A 22,991-nucleotide genomic window follows, 5' to 3' on the forward strand; every position below is an offset into this window, starting at 1 on the left:
TCTCTCTCTCTTACACACACACACACACACACACACACACACACACACACACACACACGGAAGAAGCAATCATTGATAGGCTTGGGGTTTCATTTCCAACACTTGTCAGAAATCCCTGGAGGAATATATTGAATCAGTGACTGAATTGTTCAAAAGATCTCTCAGACCACACAGCCGCATCATTATTAAGCTGAGGTTGGTTTAGGAGAGTGGGTGAAGAGAGACAGCAGTCCCGAACCCCCAAGGAAGGTTTGGACACTGTGAGCACTAATATTAGCACTGGGACTTCCAGGGCATACTTTTTCAAGAGCAGCAATGCCTAGTGTGCTGAGAAGCTGCCTAGCTCAGTGGGCCAACCACAACAGAAGGGGGGCTTAGGGTTCTCACATTTGCAGCGTCTATCATCTGCTTTGCAGTTTCATAGTGAATTACCTCATCTCTTCACTGAATCTGGGGGCAGGCAAAGGGGTTCAGAATAGTACTGCAAATTCCCAGATGCAGTAAGAAAAGGCTAATGGACTGAATAAGTAAGGTTGTGGTCTCTACTCAGTGCGGTCAATTTCAGTTCTGTCTGCTCTATGGAGAAGGCTGGGGTAAGGGGAAAGTTGCAACAAGCTGTAGAGTATAGAATGTAGGACTTGGAATGAGAAAGGCCAGCATTTTAAATACTATCTAAGGCACTTCTTGGCTTTGTGACCCTGGACAAGTCACTTAACCTCTTAAGAGTTGAGTTTCCTCATCTGTAAAATAGGGGTAAAAATAACACTTATATTTACAACCTAATAGTGTTGTGGTGAGGATCAAATGAGGTAATTTATAAGATGTTTTGCAAACCTTAAAGAACTATAAAATAATGCTCTTATTTTGATAACTTTAAAAAAATTTGATATATTTTTGTGAACTATGAGAGAATAGATAAAAAATTGTATTTAGTACTTACTAAAATAAGGGCTGTTTTTACTTATAGAAAGAATAGACCCACAGACATAAGATTTTTTTAAACTAGCAAGGGACTTCAGAGATCAGTTAGCCCAATATTTCAGTTTTCAAATGTGGAAGTTGAGGTCCAGAAAGGAGGCATTACTCCAAAGACACAGATTATTGGTGACAAAGTCAGTATAATACCACTTTAGGATTACTTCTCTGAATCGTACTTGCACTTATGGATAGGTCCCCAAAAGGTAGACAGTTACTAACTTGGGTTCTCTGTGGCTGCCCTCCTATTATAATTCATGGGCCCTTACTGGAATGTTGCCCCTTAATGATCATCCAGTAAACACAATTAGCTCTTAGCATAGCTATCCAATATGATGCTAAAGTGAAAATAATGTCTGCAAAACAGCTTTCCCCATAAACGTGAGGCATACCCTTCCACAAAAACACACAGCATGCATGGGAAGAGCGGAGTCAACAAAGTACAAAGGTATGAGGCACATACATACGCTATATGTGTGTCAAAGGTAACTTCGACTTCTGGTTCTGTCAGAAAGGAAATCTCTCTTTGAAGAGTCCTCATACAGCTATCCTTGAGTGGAGCGTCTTTTCTGGATGATTGCTCATTTGTGTTCCTAGGATCTGCTTCTCTTCATGGCTCTCCTCCCCTCTTCCTTTTTTCAAAGCTGCTTCCTCCCTTGAATGACTACAATTTTTTAAACTGTATCAGTCTGGAATGTGTACCTTTGCTCTCCTAATTATGTCCAAAGTCTTAAACTGACAAACTCTTGAACTGCTGGTTGGGAATCCTCCTGCATTGCTTCTAGCCATAGTAACCAATAAGGGTGGGAGGAGAGAAATCAAGCCCCTCTCCCACTCCTTTAGAAGTATTCTTCACAAAGAAGCTCCAAGTCTGCACTATTTTAGGGTTTAACTCTTTAAAAAAACTGCAAAAGCATGTCTAATTTTTGCTTCTCAAAATGAGGTTGTTCCCTTTAATTCTATTAAAGGAATAAGGGAGTGAACGCATTTTTTTTTCACAATTTAACACCTCATTAGCACTGTGCAGTGAAGTGAATATATCCTACCTCCTTGTGGTAGAAGAGAGGAAAGTCATGCATAATCTGATGTGCACCCTGGGTTGTGGGTTCAGAGGAAGGCTATATAGGGTCCCATAGACTAAAACTACTGAAGAAATCAGTTAAAGAATTGTAGGAAAGCTACATGAAATTCCAAAGACACAAAGGAAAAGCAATTCTGATGAGGAGGAAAAATGGGAATTCTCAAGAGACAGATGTAGATGTAGAAGGAACTCACTAACTGACATACTTGCACACATATTCATAGAAAAAGGAGGCAAGGGCAAATAGATAGAAAACAAAACAAAACATGAATATGATACAGTCCCGTAAAAACAGTGTTAGGAGTTGAATGAGTTGAAGTTATCTAGGAAAGAAAAAAGCAACAAAAATATATTTTGAAAAATAGCTAGGGTAAAAGAAGACTAAAGAATGGATGGGACCGCTGCATGAATCGAATTGGATGATCCCAGCGGCAACAGAAAGAAGGCAGAGCTGTTTAAGTCACATTTTCTTTGGGTTTTCTCTGACCAGTAGCATGAACTTTATACTGGGAAGGATAGAGTAATCATGATAGACAGGGAGTTGATCCTCAAGATAAATAAGAAGTTAGTAAGATGTTCTTGATGAATTTAAGTCACCTGACCCAGCTGAACTATACCTTAGATAGTGAAAGAAGTGGCATATGATGAGGGCGGGGCCCAAGCCAAGATCTTCACCCTTTGCCCCAAAGGGAATCTGACTCACAGGCCCCAGACCCTCATCTCCCTTGAAAGCCCTAGCTTACCTTTAGATCTTATTCAGGTGCACCTTCAACTCTTGCCCTGAATAGAATCTGGCTCTTGTCTATAGGCCCCAGAAAGGCCTTCCTTTATCTCCTTTTGAAAGTCCTAGCCCCACTTTGATTTTGTGCAGATGCCTTTCAAACTTCTGCCTTCCTGTTCCTCCATTATCTATTCCCATTGTCTATTCAATCTCACGGACCTCCCCAATTAGAATTGTTACCTACACCCTTTACCCAATCCCCTTCTCTGGCCACCCAAAGTTACTTTAGTATTTAAGATCCACCTTGGCCCTCATTCAGATGCTGAGAATCTCATGCTCTAAAGGCTGAGAACCTCTCATGCTCGCTCATCTTTATGGGCATCACCTGGCCTATATTTTTTACCACTAATAAACTTTTCCTCTGGCTGAAGAAGATTTGAGTTGAATTCTTTCAGGCAGGGCCCAGTACCACGATCTTGGGGTCCCAGCACCCCAAAACCCCTAGACCTCTTCAGCATATATGATTGCCATGTCATCATCAGGGAGATTTGAAAGACCATGGAGAAAAAGAGAGGTACAACAGAAAGGAAGAATGGCAAACATTGACTCTGTTAAAAAGAAAAAGGCAAGAGATTAGAACTTTCTTCTTATAGTACAGTGCACTTGACTTCAATTCCTAGAAAATTATAGGATAGATACTGTATTTTTAAGTACTTACTATCCATCAGATTCTAGGCTAAACACAGGAGATAAATATACAAATAAGCAAGACAGTCCTTGCCTTCAACTAGCTTCTATTGTAATGGAGAAAGAGAACATATAAAGAGCGATGCAGTGGGATATGTGTAATGAGTCTAGGAAGGGATGGAGTGACTAGTTCATGGTAATATAAAGTGAAAGCTCACCCATCAGAGTCAGAGGACCCAAGAGCGGAGTCTCAGGCTACTTGGAGTAAATGAGGATGATAGTTATAATGTAGACAGCATGATTAGGAGTTAGCTGGGATCATGGATCATTAAAGAAATGATTTGTGGTCCAATATAAAAAGAGGTAATGATTATGAAGAGTCAGCAATCCTATATCAAGAACAATCATGCCAGAGAAAACATTCCTTTTCTTGCCAAGGTTACTAAACTGGTAGATCAGGAGAGTGTTATAAATACAGTTTAGCAAATAACTTGGTAAAGCATCTCATACTTTTGGATAATATGGGGACATGTAGACTAGACTAAAGCAAGTAGATAAATTCAGAACTGGTTAAATGATTAGGCTCAAGGAGCATTTGTTGATGATATAGTAACTGTTTGGCGGGAGGTCTCTAGTGGTCTCTAGATCCCAAAGATCTGTGCTTGCCCCTGTTCCATTTCCTAATTTTGTAGCTGACTTGGACAATACTTATCAAATAATACTCATCAAACATTTCAAGGATGCAAAGCTGGAAGAGATATCTAACACACAGGACAACAGAGTCAGGATCCAAAAAGAAATTGACTAAGCTAGAACACTGGGCAAACTCAAGTAAAATGAAATTCACCTAGTGGTAAAGGTGATGCTTTATGTGGGTTCAAAAAGGGTAACTTTACAAATACAGGATTGGGGGATATATGGCTGGATAATTTTTTCAACTGGAAAATTTTTCAACTGGAAAAAGATCTAGGGTTTTTAGTGGAATGCAAAAGTCTAATCAAATATGAATTGACAGTGAGATGTGGTCACCAAAAAAAAAAAGTGAATGGAATTTTTTCCCAATTAAAAGAGGCATAATATCTAGGAACAAGGAGATAATATCCCCTGTTTTTTTTTTCTGCCCTGATCTGGAGCATTTTGTTTAGATTAGGTGCCAAAGTGATAAACTGGAGTGGACAATAATGGTAACCAATGTAATGAAGGGATCTGAGTTCAAGGCATACAAGGATTATTTGAAGGGAGCTGGGATGTTTAGTCCAGAGAAGAAGCAGTATAATAATTGTGTTCAAGTATTTGAAGGGCTTTCATATAGAAGATATATTAGATTTGTTTTGTTTAAGTTTCATAGGGCAGAACACAGAGCAATAGACATATATTTTATTCTTTAAATTATGTTTTTTTCTCCCCAATTACATGTAAAAACAATTTAAACATTTTAAAAAATGTTTTGAGTTCCAAATTCTATCTCTCCCACTTTCCCCTTCCCCTCCCTTTGACAGTAAGCAAGCTGATACAGGTCATACACGTGCAATCATGTAAAACATTTCCAGGATATATGTTTTAAAGAGAAGTCTAGGCTTGATGTCAGAAAAAAAAAAGCTTCCTAACACCAAGAGAAATCTAAAAAGGGAATCTGCTGCTCTGGGAAGTAGTGGGTTTCCTTCCATTGCTTGTCTTCAAGCAGAGTCTACATGACCACTTGTCAGTAAGTTATATTGGAGATGCCTTTTAAGGTATGGATGGTATAGATGGGCCTGGATGTCCCTGGAGTTTTCTTCCCTCTGTAAAATTCTGGGATTTTATGACCCTCTGAAGCTCATAGCATATAGAGACATATCTAATACTGGCTGATCAAGATAGCTTCTCAGAGTGCTGAATTTCAAGGATGCTAACAGCACTTGCAGGCTTGCAACACCTGGAAACAATAGGATTTTAGCACCTAGTTAGCAAGAAAAATGAACTAAAACAGAAAGGTGCCAGATGGTGGACTGGGATTAGCAACTCTCCTACTTGCCCTAGTTGCAGAAATTCCTAGTTATGGCTCTGGCTAACCTGCCTACATGCATTTTAGGAAGTATAATTTATTAATTTATGCTAGGTCTGTGAGCTAGGTAGGAGGCAGTTGAATACACTTGAGCTGTTTGCAATGACAAAAAAAAAGTAATCTGGCCATCAGCAGGGGCCAAATGTAATCACATTCTATAATTTTAGGACTCACACAAATAATTCATCAGAAGTGTTAAAGGTAAAGTGCAAGAAAGAAGTATGAAAATGACATAGAGAGAACAGTAGGTATAAAAACTATGGAAAATAAGTTTTTTTTCATTTCATCCATTAACCACTCTTAGAACATGAATTTTAGAAGTTGAATTAATCCTTTTTCTTAGAGGAAGTTATATTAATTGTTGAACTGATAGAATGTGGTTCCACATGGTAATAATTACATTTAATCTTTATAATGCTTGAAGGTTTATAATGCACTTGGTATATATAATTTCATTTGTTCCTTATCATCAATTGACCAAGAGCTTCTGGAGAGCAGGAGCTGTTTCATTTTTCTTTGTATCCTCCAAGCTTATCTGGTGCCTGATATATAGAGGTGCTTCATAAGTGTTTACTGAATTGAAATGAACAAATTTGCAGGTATTACATCCTCATTCTAAGGACTAGGAAACTGAATGAATGAAAAGGAGTGTATTAAGTCTCTATTATATGGTAAATACTAGGGATACAAATGCCAAAGTGAGATAGCTCCTGCCCTCAAGGAGTTTGGATTCTACTAGGAGGAGCTAATACACATAGGGTTGTGGTGGTCAGGCAAGGGTGTTTTGGTTTGGAATGTTACATGAATGGTGAGCAGAACAATAGAGGAGTTTATTGACATACTTTTTCTAGCATCAATAGCAGTATTGATTCTATTATGCTTCTCATAGCCATATAGTTGGTAACTGACAGAACTAACACTTGAATCCAGGTCTTCTGAGCCCGAGCTCAATGTATTTTACACTGTACCTTACTTGTTCTCATGTAAACTATTTTACAAATTTTCTGTTGTCTAGGTGGGAATCTTTATGATTCCTTAGGGACACTATTTTGCTCATCACCAGACAGCAGAAGAACACAGCAGTAACAGAGAGAAGTCCCCAGGGACTGACTGCAAAGTGATTACAACAGGATGTGGTATGGATGGCTTGAAGCCCAGTGGAAATGCCCTATGAGACTTTGGGGACAGCACCACCACCTGTTAAAAATGGCATTGAGACCAGTAACAAAGCCAGCTTTGCCAAATTCTGCTGGCAGTGCCCCTGGGTGAAATTCCTGTATTATTTGTGAAAACCAGCATAATCTCTCTGCTGCTTTTGTTCAACCCCTAGACTTCATTGTCCTCGAGTCCTTTGTCCTATATCCATGATGTTTCCCATGGTCCTCTGCACATGCTGGGCACCCAATAGGTACTGACTGTTCAGACCTCTCTCCTCACAATTAGCTTTTACATAACTGACTGCACCGAACACCTTGCCTAGCTGGTTATTCTCTGCTACACTGTCTGCTGGAAGAACAAGGCCATCTGTTCTGGCAGGAGCTACTCTCCTCATGTCAGTGATGCCGAAAGCTTTTGTTTTCTCCTCTGACCTACTTAGTCTTTCATAGCCCTGGTTTCACTCACCTTCCTCTGAGAATCTGGCCATCAGCATCCGAACTGTTGTGGTAATTTTTCTGACTGTGGTTCACCTTCTTCCCATCCCTATAACTTCCCTTTGGCTGTCAGGAAATCACTTACCTGGGGAATTAATCACTGAATTGATAGGATTGAGAATTCAAAACAGGAAGGAGCCTGAGAGATTATAGCATGCTCTATACTCCCTTATATTATTCAGTGTCCTAACAAGGGAAGCGACTTGCCTCAGGCCACATGGGCATTGTATATCACAGCTGAATTCTAACCCAGTTCTCTGGACTTCAAACAGGGCTATTTACTTCAATCTGCATACAGCTAAATCCATTTACATAGTCAGCAATATCTAGCTGTGGAAGCATAGGTTCTAGGAGTGCTGGGACCACAAAATCACAATACTTGGGTACTGTCCAAATGAATTCGACCCAAGACTTCTTTCAGCCAAAGATAAGGTTTATTACAGATGAACCATATAGACCAGACTCTTAAGGAGTCTGAACATTAGTGATGCTCATAAGGATGAGCTGGCATGAGGAAGTCTCAGCCCTTAAACGGGAGCCAGGGTGGATCTTGTATACAGGCAAGTAATTTAGGGTGACCTGAGGAGTTTAGGGAGAATCCCAATGGGAGTATCTTGGAGGTTGAATGGGGTCATCCAGGAATAGACAGTAGAGGGCTAGACTTTATTAGGGTAACAAAGAACTGGAAGATAAGGCCCAGGAATAAGGAAGAGGTTGAATGGGGTCTGGATAAGATCAAAGATGGGAAATATGCTAGGCTTCATTAGGGTGTCAAAGGGAGATAGGGCCTAGGATAAGGAAGAGCTGGTCAATTAGAATAAGAATGAGAGATAAGGAAAAGGCAGTTGAGTGGATTATAGATTCAGGCAACCACCTGAGGCTTTTTGGATCAAGTAAGTGAGTTCAAAGAAAGTTTAAGAGTTTTCTGGGGCCTATAGACAAATGGGACCCAAATTCATTTTGGGGTAAGGGGCAAAGATCTCACCTTGGGCCCATACCCCATCAAAGCTATCTAATCATTAAGGTTAACTGGATTAAACTGTTGGGAGTACAAACATGACTGGCTAGATGTCAAATCTAAGCCATCTAATAGAGACCATCTGGGCAGTATGGCATTGGTGTAAAGGAAACAACACAAGGCTGGTAATCATATCTAAGTTTCATTTATCTAGCTCTGAAGTGAACTAACACACAAATAATTACTATTTGTATGACTTTGGACAAGTCATATAACCTTTCATGGTTTCAGTTTTTCCTTATATACCTCATAGGTTTGTTGTGAGGATAAATTAAGATAAAACATGTAAAGTGCTTTGTAAACCTTAAATCACTGTATAAATGCCCACTATCATCATTGTTATTGTCTTCATTGTCATCATCACCATCACCATCAAGAATGGTAAAAGGGATAATTAAACAGGCAAATCTTGAAAGTCCCTTTTAGTTCTTATGTTTTAGGGTTCTATGGATCAGAGGAGTAATCCTCAAAGAACTCAAAAGGTTCATACACTTTGAATAAGCACATACTCTGTGCAAGGCCATAGGGATACAAAGATTAAACAAAAGGATTTTCCATTCTACCTGGAACGTAAATTACATTTGCCACAGAGTTTCTATTGTTTTAATTGCCTCTGATCATGTTTTACTCAGACCTTACCATTTCTGTCAACTTCATCTAGCATGGAACTTTCAGATTGTTCTTGCATGGGCTTCTTGGAGTTATCAAACCATGTGATTAACTTCCTGGTTCCTAAAATGGCAAAACTGAGACCTTAGATTTTCTAACATCTATTGATTCAACTGAGATAGCTTGCATTTTTCTCCACTTTTGTTACCATTTCCACCATCCTGGTTATGTATTACCCACCTGTACTATTTGCAATAGCCCCCTAACAAGTCTTTTTGCCTTCAGTCTCCCCCCACCATGTCCTTTCATGCTAATAGGCAAAACTTCCTTAACCACAGAATTGTCTATACCACTTCTCTGCTCAAAAATCTTCAGTAGCTCTACATTGCTTACTGAAAACAACTCAGACGTCAACCCTGTTATTCAAGGCCTTCTACAACCTTGTACCATTTTGCTTTTTCCAGTCATATCACATGTCATTTCCCTCTCTGCACTTGATACACCAGTCTAACTGGAATGTTATCTGTTCCCTGTATATGCTCTCTTTTTTGATTGAATTTCTGCCCATTGTTAAAAGTCTAATTCAAATGCCATCTCATCAGCCTCAGAGTTAGAGAAGACTTCCATCCCAGTCCCTATATGAATTCCTTCCTCAACTTTCCAAATAGTCTCTTCCCGAAACCTTCCAGTGAGGGGAAAGCTACCACCCTTCAGGCAGTCCTTCTACACCTGGACAGCTCTAATCATTAGAAAGTCTGTACGTCCATCAAGCAGAACCTTCTCTCTCTGCAGCTTCTAATGGCTATTCTTAGTTCTGCCCTCTTTGGATAAGTACAATAAAGCTAATATATCTTCCTCGTATTCCTCTTCTCTATTTCAGGCTAAACCGATCTTCATGTATTATGGTCTCCAGGCCTCTTATGCTCCTGGTTGTTCCTTCTGGATGGGCTCCAGCTTATATGCTTCTTTCCTAAATGTGACATCTGGAGCTGAGCCCAATTCTTTAGCTGCGGTCTGACTATGGCAGCATGTAGCAGTACTATTATCTCCCATCAGGAATTCTTAAACTGGTGTCTGTGAACTTTAATACATACACACATATAGATATATATCTACGCATATACACATACATACACACACAGATGTATTTCAACATAGTTAGTTTTATTTGTAATTCTATGTATTTTATTTGATGCATTTAAAAGCATTATTCTGAGGAAGAGTCCATAGATTGCACCAAATGGCCAAAAGGTTCCACGGCAAAAAAAAATGTTAAGAATCTTTGCTGTACAATTTGGGGCTATGGCCAAAGGGCTATAAAAATGTGCATGCCCTTTGACTCAGCAATAGCACTATTAGGGCTGTATCCCAAAGAGATCATACAAATGGGAAAAGGATCCACATGTACAAAACTACTTATAGCAGCTCTTTTTGTGGTGGCAAAGAACTGGAAATCAAGGGAATGCCTATCAATTGGGGAATGGCTGAACAAGTTGTGGTATATGAATATAATGGAATACTATTGTGCTATAAAAATGATGAGCAGGCAGACTTCAGAAAAACCTGGAAAGGCTTGTATGGCCTGATGCTGAGTGAAGTGAGCAGAACCAGGAGAATGTTGTACACAGTAACAACCATGTTGTGTGATAGCTGACTTTGACAGACTTAGCTCTTTTTAGCAATACAATGATCTAAGACATCTCCAAAGGTCTCATAATGGAAAATGCTATCCACATCCAAAGAACTACGGGGTTTGAATGCAGATTGAAGCATACACTATTTGCTATTTTTTTCTTTTCTTTGTTTTGTTTTGTTTTCTCTTTCTTGTGGTTCCTCCTATTGGTTCTAATACTTCCTTACAACTTTACTAATGCAAAAATATGTTTAATAGGAATGTATATGTATAGCCTATATCAGATTGTGCACCATCTTGGGGAGGGAAGCAGAGAAGGAGGGGGAGAAAAATTTAAAACTCAAAAGCTTATGGAAGTTGATAAATCAAAATAAATTAATGAAAAAAAGAAAAAAATCTTTCCTCTAGGTTTATTTTATTTTTATTTTTTATTTTTTTGTATCCTTAGTGCTTAGCATAGTGCCTGGAACAAAGTAAGTTCTGAATAGATACTTGGTGATTTAACTTGATTCTAGACACTATGCGCCTTAATGTAGCCTAAGATTGTTTGCTATGTCACATTGTTGACTTATTGAATTTTCAGTTCATTAAAACTCCCAGATCTTCTTTTCATGAAAAAGACGTGTCCTTTCCACTCAGTACCCAAATAATTCATTCCTTGAATCCAAGTAAAGGATTCATTTTGATTTATCTCTGTTAAATTTAATCTTGGTGAATATTACCCTTCACTTTAGCCTGCTGACATCTTTTTGGGAAATAAATCTGTAATCTAATGTTAGCTCTCCTTTTCAGCTTCCTATCATTTGTAAATATTATAAGTATGTGATCTATGCCTTCACCAAAATCATTGTTGACAAATTTTAGTAGCATAGGACCAAAGAAAGATCCCAGAGCTACTCTACTAGCGATCTCTTTCCAACTTGCCAATGACTCATCCATCACCACTGGTTAGGTCTTTTCATTTTGTCTATGTGGAAGCATTTCCAAATGCTTTGGTGAAAATTAAGTAAACTGTGCCTACAATACCTCCTGAGCTACCATTTTAATTACTCTATTGAAAAAGAAAATAAAGGCAATGCGGCTTGATATATTCTCGGAGAGATCCATGAAGCTCTCAGAGCTTACTGCTTTCCCTTTGTAAATACACATAAAACATTACTTTAACATTATATGCTCTAATTTTATAAGTAATCAAAGTCAAACTGCCAACTGCCCAGCCCATAGCTTATGGATTGTGCCACTTATTATGTTCAAAATTGAGGCAATATCTGCCTGTCTTGAGTATGTTAATATCTCTCCTGTTTCCCACAGTTTTTTAAAGATCGCTGACGGCACCTCAGCAGTCACATACGTCAGTTCTTTCAGAACTAGTAGCATACATAGTAGCCCATCTGGACCATGTTACTTCAACGCTTGGAGGACATGTTATTACTTGTTCTATCTTCTTGGTTTTCAGCTTCCGGTCTACCATTTTTATTGGTAGAATTGTTTTGCTCAGCAAAGAAAACAGATGTAAAATAGGAGTTGAATAGTTCTGGCTTCCCATCATAGGCCAATATTGTCATCCATTATCATCATCCTAGCCATTCTGACCTGGCCATAAAAGCCCTTTGTATGATCCTAGGTAATCCTTGCCGGCCTCAGCTCCTTCAGGGCTTTCACGTATTTGACATTATTCTTAAAGGACCAAGCTTGGCTTTTGTATTCGTAATCAATTTCTTGTCCTTGCTTCTAGTTTCCATATATGACTTAACAATCTTAGTTGAAGTACACCCACATACACTGTAGATAGCACCTCCTTTTCTTCAGCATTAGGACTGCTTCCATTTGTGGCTACAGTATTTCATAATTCAAAATTTCCTGTCTTTGGGGGTTGACTTTCCTTGTAGAATTTTTAGCCATGGGATATTACCTCTTCTTTTGCTATGCCTTTGAAAGGCTTTCTCCTTTAGTTTAGAGTTCATTTTATAGCTATGCCTAATTTCTCTTTTCACTTCTGTCACAAATTATAATGTGATACAATTATTTCTTCCTCCTAAGGTTCCTGTTATTTTGACTATGTTGTAACCTTGCTGATCAGAAGCGGGTACAAGATAGCAGTTCCCCTCATTGCTTTGTCTACCTCTTTATTGTAAAACTATCGTTCAGGCACAACAAGCATTTTTATCTATTAATCTGATTGTGAGTGCTGCATGTGTGTGTGTGTGTGTGTGTGTGTATGTGTGTGTGTGTGTGTGTGTGAGAGAGAGAGAGAGAGAGAGAGAGAGAGAGAGAGAGAGAGAGAGAGAATAATTGAGCTGCTTCATCACAACTACATTGTGGCTATATGCTGGTTTCTTTTTTCTGTTTTTGATCCCCACCTAATTCTTTCTTCTGTCCAAGTGGTCTGTAGTATACTCTCATGGCAATATTTCTTCTATTTCTTCCTCCCTCTGGATTCCCATACAAAAGTTCTTCATCATATTCTTCCATCTAATTCACGGATTGCTTCATGAGTATATCTTCCTGATATAAAATGCCGTTACACTGCTGATTTTTATCTACTTTAATCCTTTTAAATAAGGTTTGTACTTTCAGGTCCATATATTTTCATATTCATTTTATTAACTATATTTTTCACATTTACGAACATGTCTGAGACCTTGGTAGGCTTTTTTTTTTTACTTATTTTCTTCTTGGGTGCTTTCACCTGTGAAATTTTTCACCTGTGAATTATTAATACTGTCTATTGACATTCTTTCTTTGTATGATGTTTGCATGTGGTATATGACCTGGCAGGCAGATGTTGGTGGTGTTCTTCCTCCACTATCATTTTTAGGTTAAAGCACATTGATCAGATTCATAAGATTCAAGAAAAATATATTTTTTGTCATCAGACCATAGTCACAGTTGGGAAGGACATCAGAGGCCATCAAGTCCAAACCTCTCATTTTGCAAATGAAGAATCTGAGACACAGAGAGGTTAAGTGACTTGTTCTAAGTCACAAAGAGAGTATACAGCAGAACTAGGGTTTGAACTCGGGTCCTATAACTCCAGACCCAGTGCTCTTTCCATCATACCATGTTGTCTCCCATTACCAATTTCAGATGCACTCTATGCCTGTTTAAGAACCCATTACTCCTGAACTTGAAACCATGATCCAGAAATCCAGATATTACAGTAAGATTCTATTTTACCCAACTAATAATTTTTTAAATATGACTTTCTTTTCTGAAACCTCTACTTTTTTTCAGTAGCAGTGATGAAAACAAAACTCATACTTTGAAGACCTTAAGCTTTTTGACCAGGACTTCATAATCTCTAGCAATGTTTTCCCAGATTCTTTAGGCAATATTATTTATCTCCATTTGTATCATCAGAAGCGGGTAGTGTTTTTTTTTTAAATTTTGACAGTTTTCAATAGATTCTGTCATGAGCCAGATACATATTCAGAGAAGACAGCTAACTTCTCTATTTTGGATGTTAGGTCAACAAATTTCTGCTTTGGAACTCCTTGGCGGAGACTCACCAATGAGCTCTGCTTAGCTCTTCCTCCTCTTTCCATTACTGGATCACCTCTCTTCTGATAGCACATGGGGATCCACATCATCCTTCCTTTGAGCACAATAATATGGTTCTTCCATAGAGAGTATAGCTCCATCTTCTACCATAGGGGTTCTTAGTCTGGAGTCCATAGACCACCAAGGGATTCATACATAGATTTCAGGAGACCCATGAACTTGGATGTTAAAATTACATCTTTGTTTTCATCACCATATAACTGAAATTTAACGTTTCCTTCAATTATGGATGCAGATAACAAGCATTAATCAGAAAAGAGGCCCATAGGCTTCTACAGACTTCCCTCCCCTCTTCTCTCCACTACCTTCCTCTTTCTTCTTCTAGCCTTTTAATTTCTTTCTTTCTTTTTCTTTTATTTTGAGATCTTTACATTAGTTTTATTTGGAAGGTCCTTCATTGTACCTAATTTAAATTTGCTGTTCCTGCATTTGAGTTCATTTACTTTTGTTCGGGCCTCAATGAAGGTCAGGAACAGACAGTCATCATTCCATGCAATAACTTCCCATATATTTAAAGACTCTGCTTAAGCTTTCCCAATTTTCCCTCTGCAAGGTAATTGATATGCTCAGGCATGAGCTTGGAAGTGTGCAAAAACCTGGGAGAAGATGTAGTCTTCAAGTTAATTTTGTTTTCTAAGATGGAAGAAAAACACTTTTTTTTTCTGAAAATATCAAATAAAAGTGTGGCTCAACCTGGGGTTGAGAGGCCTAAAGCTTTTCCTCTTGTGAACAATAGACATAACTGATCCAGTAAACTTAAATATGCCTATAGAAATTAACATTCCATTGAAATATTTTCAAAAGTTGTTAACCTTAATGGTTTTTTGATGGTTTAGAGAAACCCATAGGTGGATAGAGCACTAAATCTGCAATAATCTAAATGAGCCTTTTCATGGTTAAATGAAATAAAAACTTTTATAAAAAGAAACATCTTGGAATTCCTAAATAAAAATCTCACCCACTGCACTCAAACTACATCTTGATGCCATTTCTACACGAGCCTTGTCATTTGAATAGTAATTACTCTGTCAAGACGTTTTCTCCAGTCATCAATTAATCCTTGTCCTGAGCATGTATCTGTGGGAAGGGATGATGGGATAAGTGTTTCCAGGTTTTTTTTCCTTTTTTTAAATTAATTTATTTTGATTTATCTACAATCACTTCCATAAGTTTTTGAGTTTTAAATTTTTCTCCCCCTCTCTCCCCACCTCCCTCTCCAAGATGGTGCACAATCTGCTATAGGCTATACATTTACTAAATATTAAACATATTTTTCACATTAGTGATGTTGTAAGTAAGACTTAGAACGAATAGGAGGAACCTCCAGAAAGAGGAAAGAAAACACAACAGAAGAAAAAAAATAGCAAATAGTATGCTTTGATCTGCATTCAAACTCCACAATTTTTTCTTTGGATGTGGATAGCATTTCTCCCTCATGAGGCCTTTGGAGATGTCTTAGATCCTTGTATTGGTGAGAAGGGTTAAGTCTATTAACATTAGTCATTACTCAACATGGCTGTTACTATATACAATGTTATGACCTTCTATGTTCCATGCTCTAAAGAAGAGATGTCAATTTCATAGGCTGCTCACTTCACTCAGCATAGAAGTCTTTCCAGATTTTTCTGAAGTCTGCCTGCTCATCATTTCTTAAAGCACAATAGTATTACATTACATTCACATACCACAACTTGTTAAGTCATTCCCCAATGGATGGGCATCCTCTCAATTTCCAATTCTTTGCCACCACAAAAAGAGCTGCTATGAATATTTTTGTACATGTGGGTCCTTTTCCCATTTGTATGATCTTTTTGTGGTATAGCCCTAGAAGTGCTATTGCTGGGTGAAAAGGGTATGCAAATTTTTATAGACCTTTGAGCATAGTTCCAAATTGCTCTCCAAAATGGTTGGATCATTTCACAACTCCACCAACAATGCATTAGTATTCCATTTTTCCCACATCTTCTCCAGCATTTATCATTTTCTTGTTTTGTCATCTTGGCCAGTCTGATAGGTGTGATACTGTACCACAGAGTTGTTTTGATTTGCATTTCTCTAATCAATAGTGATTTAGAGCATTTTTATATGACTATAGATGGCTTTAATTTCTTCATCTGAGAACTGCCTGTTAATATCCTTTGACCATTTATCAATTGGGGAGGTTTCTTTTCTTGGTGGTACTACTAAATTACCATAATCATCAGCCGCCATTTTCAAAAAAATTTCCCACTGCGTGCAAGAGGCTGCCCCAGGGCCTTCTGGAGTTTAGAGAACAGATACTGGTCCCAGTGTTCATGAAGCAATTCAGCCTATGAAATTGACATCTCTTCTTTAGAGCATGGAACATAGAAGGTCATAACATTGAGGAACCTGAGAATAAAGAACATAGAACAACAAAGCCAGAGGAAAGCAGAATTATAGAAGATTAGTGTTGGAAGGGATGATCATGATCACTCCCCTCATTTGACAGGGGAGACAACTGAGACCCAGAGAGCAGAACTGCTTTTTAGCCAAGATCCTATAATTCATGGGTAGGAGAACTGGGAGTAGACCTTATACCCAGGTCTCTTTCTATGATGCCTCAGTATTATGGCAGGCTGGGGGTAAGTGGGATAAGATATGGTGATGGCCTATTCTAGGTGTTTCCTAAAATCTATTTTGAATGCAGGGCAGCTAGGAGGTGCAGTATATAGAGCACTTGGCCTTGAGTCAAAAAGACTTGAGTTCAAATATAACCTCAGACACTTACTAGCTTTGTGACTCTGGGCAAGTCACTTAACTCTATTTGGCTCAGTTACCACATGTGTAAAATAAGCTGAAGGAGGTAATGGTAAACCACTCCAGTGCCTTTGCCAAGAAAACCCCAAATGGGGTGACCAAAAGTTGGACACAACTAAATAACAACACCAAATTATCTTACAAAGGGATTAAGGGTTAGGATGACTTTGTTCTCCTCAATAACTGCTATGTCTGAAGTATTTAAGCAGGTTTCAGCCTACATTTAGGCAGAGGAGAAAGTGCTCTTCATGGCATAATGCAGTATATGAAAATGGTACAGTACAAAAACAGTGAATTCTAAGTCAGAAGACCTGAATTCAAATCCTTCTTTTAATAATTATTACCTGTATGACCCTGAGGAAATCTCTTCATCTCCTGGGCCCTCAGTTTTCTTATCTGTAAAATAAAGGATTTGTTGAAGTCGCTTCTAGTTCTAAATCTATGAACCTATAAAACTTGCAAAAGTCCAGCCTGTGCCTGCTGTGCTACCTGAGACATAGTTACCCTTAGATATCCTTTCCTTTGGGGTAAATCACTGTGTTTAGAAAACTCTGATCACACACATGCATGCATGCACAAACTTCAGTCTATATGTATGTATATATGTGCCCCTGAAGGCACGATTTATTTTCTAGTTTTTGGTCATAAACATGTAAGCATTCCTTTATCATATTCTTAATGTCCTAAGACAATAGGCAGAGGACAGGGGCATTTTGATGGGGATCAGAACATGGTCAAAGAGGGAAGCGTAGTATAGGGCACAATCTGGCTCAATTCTTGTCCATGGATAGGAGATCTTTAGCTATCAAGACAGCCATTCTCTTGTAGGGCAGATCAAATAGCTAGAAAATTTTTCCTCACATGGCAGAGAAATCCAGCTCCTTTCCAGTACACTGTCATTATTTAACATCCAGTCCAGAATCTACTTCCTCCAGACAAGCTGTCCTCAATTATTGCTATTCCTCAGAGAGCTTCTCCAAGATAGCACACATTAGTAACTTTTATATTTTTCCCCTAATAACCCTATTAGATTATAAGCTCCAAAATGATCAGAATCATGTCTTAAATGTTTATTACACCAGCCTTTCACGTCTATGTTGACAATATAAAGTATTGTGTTGTTAGTTTCCTTACATTTTGATTATCCCAGTTGTACATTTAATATTTTCTGTCTACACTGGAAGGCAAAAATGCCGAAATGACCAAGGACACCTGGGTTTGGGTATTAGTTTTGCCATTCATTAGTTGTGTGACTTTGAGCAGGTCACCCTCTCTAATCCCAGAGGGTTCCTCATGGTAAAGACCTAGAAAATAACATTGTTGCCTACATTATTATAATAAATAATATTATTTCCTGTATTATTTACCTCAGGACTAGTGTAAGCATTAAATGAGATAACAGGCTTGAAAGTCACATGAGAAAGTTAACAATAATTAAGAGCCTACATACTGTACTTTACTGTTTACAAAGTGCTTTCACCTATGTCATCTCAAATTTAGCAGGGGGTGTGTTGATTTAACAATCAACAATCTGAAAAAAAATGGACAACGCACTTTTAATTTGAATCTGCATTATTAACATTTTCCCCATGACTTTCTTAAGCCTAAACAATAATCATATGAATAAATCAAGCCCTAACTTGTAGTGTTTGACTATTTCCAAGGGCATAAATGCTCACATAGGCATTTAACCATAGGCTGTCACAAACCCTTATAAGCTGGCTCCACTAAACCAAGACTTTAGAAATTATGCAACCTTTTCATTTTATAGATGAGTGAGATCAAGAGAGTTACAGTGACTCATCCAAAGTCATGTAGATAGCGGATGGAAAAATCAGGATTTGAACCCAGGTCTACTGAATCCAAATGCAGAATTCTTTCTACTGCGCAATGCTGACTCATTTGAGTACTGTTAGATAGATAGGCATTTCTGTACCTATTTGAATCTTGGGAAATACGAGGTCCAGAAAAGTGAAAATAACACAGCAGTAGTCTTGAACTAGAAGGCAGCTCTGAATGGGTGTTCTGACTCCCTGTCTACTGCTTTTTATACTATTCCCCAATCCCTTAGGTTTTGTTTGATTCTATAAAATTATAAAAGGACAGCAGCTAAATGGCCCAGTGAATAATGTTAGAGTCAGGAAGACTGGTATTCAAATTCTGCCTCAGATACTTAGCTGTATGATATTGGACAAGTTACAACCTCTCTCATCCTCAGCTTTCTTCATCTGTAAAATGAGGATAAAAATACCACCTGTTTCATACAGTTATTGTGAGGATCAAATAAAAAATATGAAAAGCACTTTGTAAACTGAAAAATGCTATTTAAATACTAGCTAATAACTATTATTCATTAGGAAAAAAATCAACATTTATTTTATATTGTAGAAAAACAAAACAAAAGCTAACCCTGAGGACTCATTGTTTGGTGGTTTTATTATTTTTTAAAATCATTTGTCAAATGCCAGTGACTCATAAAATCCTGAGTCTACTACCATGAACAGTTCAGCTCTTCAGTTCTTGCTAGTCTGGTCTTTAAAATGTCAGCACTGGACTACGCAGGATAAAAAAATCTAGCCCTAGAAGAAACCCAAGTGACCATCTGGTCCTCTCATTTCACAGACTAGAAAAATGAGGCCCAATTTAAACTCAGGTCTTCTACCTCAGGAGTCAGACTCTTTCCATCATAGCATACTGCCTCCCTATCGTTTTTGAGGTCCCATTCAACAATGACATTCTATGTTCTAAGGTACCTATCAGCTCTGAATTACTATGTTATAAATTCCCTTGGAGCTTCGAATTATGATGTTCTCAGTTCCTCCAGCTCTGACGTTGTAATTTTAGTAGTGCTTTCAGTTCTGAATTTCTACGTTCTAAGGTCTCTTCCAGTTATCACAGTCTGGGCTACTATAACATCATTTAGAGCTTTGAAAAAGGATGCTTTTCTCCGTGACTAAGTAGTAGCCCTAGTGGGCTAAGTGGCACAGTGGATAAAGGCTGGAAAACTCATTTTCCTGAGTTCAAATCTGGCCTAATATACTTATTGGCTGCATAACCCTGCGCAAGTTATTTAGCCCTGTTTGCCTCAGTTTCCTTATCTGTAAAATGAGCTTGAGAAGGAAATGGGGACTCACCCTAGCATCTTTTCCAAGACAATCCTAAATGGGGTCACAAGGAGTTGGACATCATTGAAAATTATAACAGTTTCTTGTTAGGCGCTGCCAACATGGTATTCAAGCACTATGTGGAAATTGGCCAGGGTGGCCTACATTTCCTTTGGACCACATGCCGGCAAGCTGGTAGCTATTGTGGATGTTATTGATTGATGGCTCATGCAGTGGTGTGAGGAGGCAGGTGATGTAATTTAAATGTGTGCAACTTACAGACTTCGTGCTCAAGTTCCCACACAGAGCTTCTCAGGAGTATTGTCCTGGCTGCTTGGGAGAAAGAAAAGATCAATACAAAATGGAAAGCCACAAGATGGGCCAAGAAGATTGAAGACAGAGGAAAGAAAGCTAAGATGACAGATTTTGACCACTACAAAGTCATGAAGGCCAAGAAAATAAGAAACAGAATTATCATGCATGAAGTGAAGAAAATCCAGCAGGCATCTTCCTAGAAGGGGTCTCCTAGGAAGGGAGCTGCCTGGAAGGTGCTCACCTCAAAGGTCTCCACCAAGAAGATCCCCTCGAAGAAGGCTGAAGGCCAGAAGGCAGCCCCTGGCCAGAAGGCTCAGAAAGCCTCTGGCCAGAAGGCAACCCCAGCCATGAAGGGACCTGCTTAGAAGGTATCTGCTCAGAAGGTATCTGCTCAGAAGGGACTGGCTCAGAAAGCAGCTGCTTAAAAGGCAAAAAATAAGAGGCTGCCAGAAATCAAATAAAAGTTTTTCTACACACACACACACACACACACACACACACACACACACACGCGCACACACACACACACACACACATACACACACGATTGAACAAGAGCAACAACAATGTCCCTTCCAGCTATCACAGTCTAGGATGCTATAAAATCATTTAGACCTTTGAAAAAGGATACTCTCTGACATATAATGTTCCAAAACCTATGGTCTTTTAGAGTAGAAGCTGCTACGTCTTGTGAAATCCTGACTATATTTCCACAGCATTTAATTTTTTGTTGTTGTTGCTGCTTGCAATATTTCTCCTTAAACTGGGACCTGAATTGAAAATAAATTAAATTTTAAAAAAAGCTAAAATTGGTTTCCATTATAAAAATAAAATTTAAAAAGGATGTTTTTCTCCATGACTAAATGGTAGTCCATATTTTGTTGTTGTTTTTTAGTTGTTTCTGCTTACACTATGAAATAATCGGAGTTGAATTTAAGCTTCTAGTGCCTTAACATCTTTTCACCTTGACCCTAGATAAAAAGAAATTTCTCTTAATGGCTGGTGAATTCATGGAATGATTGAACTTGAAAGGGGAAAAGGCCTCAAAAATCATCTCATTCAACAGGGAGCAGTTTCTAGGTTGACCTATAGTATTTCCTACCATAGAAAGGGAAAAGGATGAAGATTAAATACACAGCACAAATGTTGGTCCCTAAAGCACACGTAGTGCTCTCAGTTATAGGAGGGTAATCAACCAAAAATTGAGCCCTAAATAACAAAGAGAATTGTAGTCCAACATGTCAGACTTTAGGAATTGGCCATTTAGCTCCTCTAGGTCCTGTGCCTTATGAACCATTTGGGGGCCTTCTCAAAAAACCCTCTTATAACAGGTGATTTTGCTTCCTCTTTGCCCTTTGGAATTTCAATTCACAGTGAAAATAGAAGAGGAAAGATATCATTTTTTCCAATTTTAAAAAATCGAAAGAAAATGTAGAGACAATAGCTCTGCAGGACATTGAACTGAGTTCTCTTCTAGATTATGTCAGTATGTTGTCTGTGTGTTTATAGCAGGAAATAAGATACAGCTGTTGCCATGACGACCTTTCATCAGGAAACCCCTTCTACACATTCACAAATATTGATAATAACTCACATTTACATAACCCTTTAATGGCTGTATAATACTTTCCTTGCAGCTTCTATCCTGTGAGGTAAGAAGTGAAAGTATGATTATCACCATTTTTACAGATGAGACAAGTGATGCTTAGGGAGATTATGACCTACTTAGAGTCACAAAATGAATATGTTTTAGAGCCAGGATTTGACCCTCGGTTTTCTGGCTATGAGACCAGTGCCTTTTCTGCTATATTACTCTGGCTCAAAAGAAAGGCACAACTTAGCACCTTCCCAAATGACTCTGAGAAATCTTAATTTGGGGGCAGCAAGGTGGCGCAGTGAGCTTGAGAAGGAAAGGCAAGGCTTAGGGTCAGAAAGACTCATCTTCATGGGTTCAAATTTGTCCTCAGACACTTGCTAGCTGTATGTTCCTGGGCAAATCACTTAACTCTGCCTCAGTTTCCTCATCTCTAAAAGGAGCTGGAGAAGGAAATAGCAAACCACTCTAGTGTCTTTTCCAAGGAAATCCCAAATAGGGTCACGAAGAATTGGATGTGACTGAAAATGACCAAAGAACAACAAATCTTAATTTACTGATGTGGGGACTTTCAGTTTGTCTGTGATGAGAATAACATCATTTTCACTTAAAAAGCTAGGTACTTATATAAATCCAAGATCCTATCTTGTATCATTTTTTTCCCTCTGCTCAGGGATATAATCTCAGGAGGACAGGGAGAGGGGGGAGAGAGAGAGAGAGAGAGAGAGAGAGAGAGAGAGAGAGAGAGAGAGAGAGAGAGAGAGAGAGAGAGAGAGAGAGAGATGCCTTTGGCTGAGGCCCAAGGATATGATCTGTAATTTGTGCTGATGAAATATCTCTTCATCTCGCTGATTTTGTAGTTTGGGGATTTTGGTGCTCTTTCATTTGTGTGATATTCTTTTCCCTGTTGACCCCTTAGAACAATGGTTCTCAAACTTCTTGTTGTTTTGTTCACGACATAGAATTACTCTTTTCTATGAGGAATCTAGATACTAGTGGGGAATTAAGAGATCAATGCATGTGCATTTAATTGCAGATGCCAGTTCCATACTCTCAGCACATCTAGCTGAAACTTCTGGCACATCAGGGTATGGCACAACTCATCTGTGAAGTATGTGTACCTTAGACAAAGGAAACAACTTGAAGAATGGCAATGTGTGGCCATGCTCTGTTTTCTCACCAGTAAAAGAAGGGTTTGGACTTAGATCATCTCAGATGT

General features: G+C 38.5%; 1 pseudogene; it reads left to right on the forward strand.

Annotated features, from left to right (window-relative positions):
• The first annotated feature begins 19,985 nt into the window (after positions 1–19,985).
• On the forward strand, positions 19,986–20,639 carry LOC110199706 (large ribosomal subunit protein eL14 pseudogene; annotated as a pseudogene).
• Positions 20,640–22,991: the final 2,352 nt, after the last annotated feature.

This window comes from Phascolarctos cinereus, unplaced genomic scaffold, assembly GCF_003287225.1.
Source record: "Phascolarctos cinereus isolate Bilbo 61053 unplaced genomic scaffold, phaCin_HiC Scaffold_2;HRSCAF=192, whole genome shotgun sequence".
In the NCBI taxonomy this organism is placed as follows: domain Eukaryota; kingdom Metazoa; phylum Chordata; class Mammalia; order Diprotodontia; family Phascolarctidae; genus Phascolarctos; species Phascolarctos cinereus.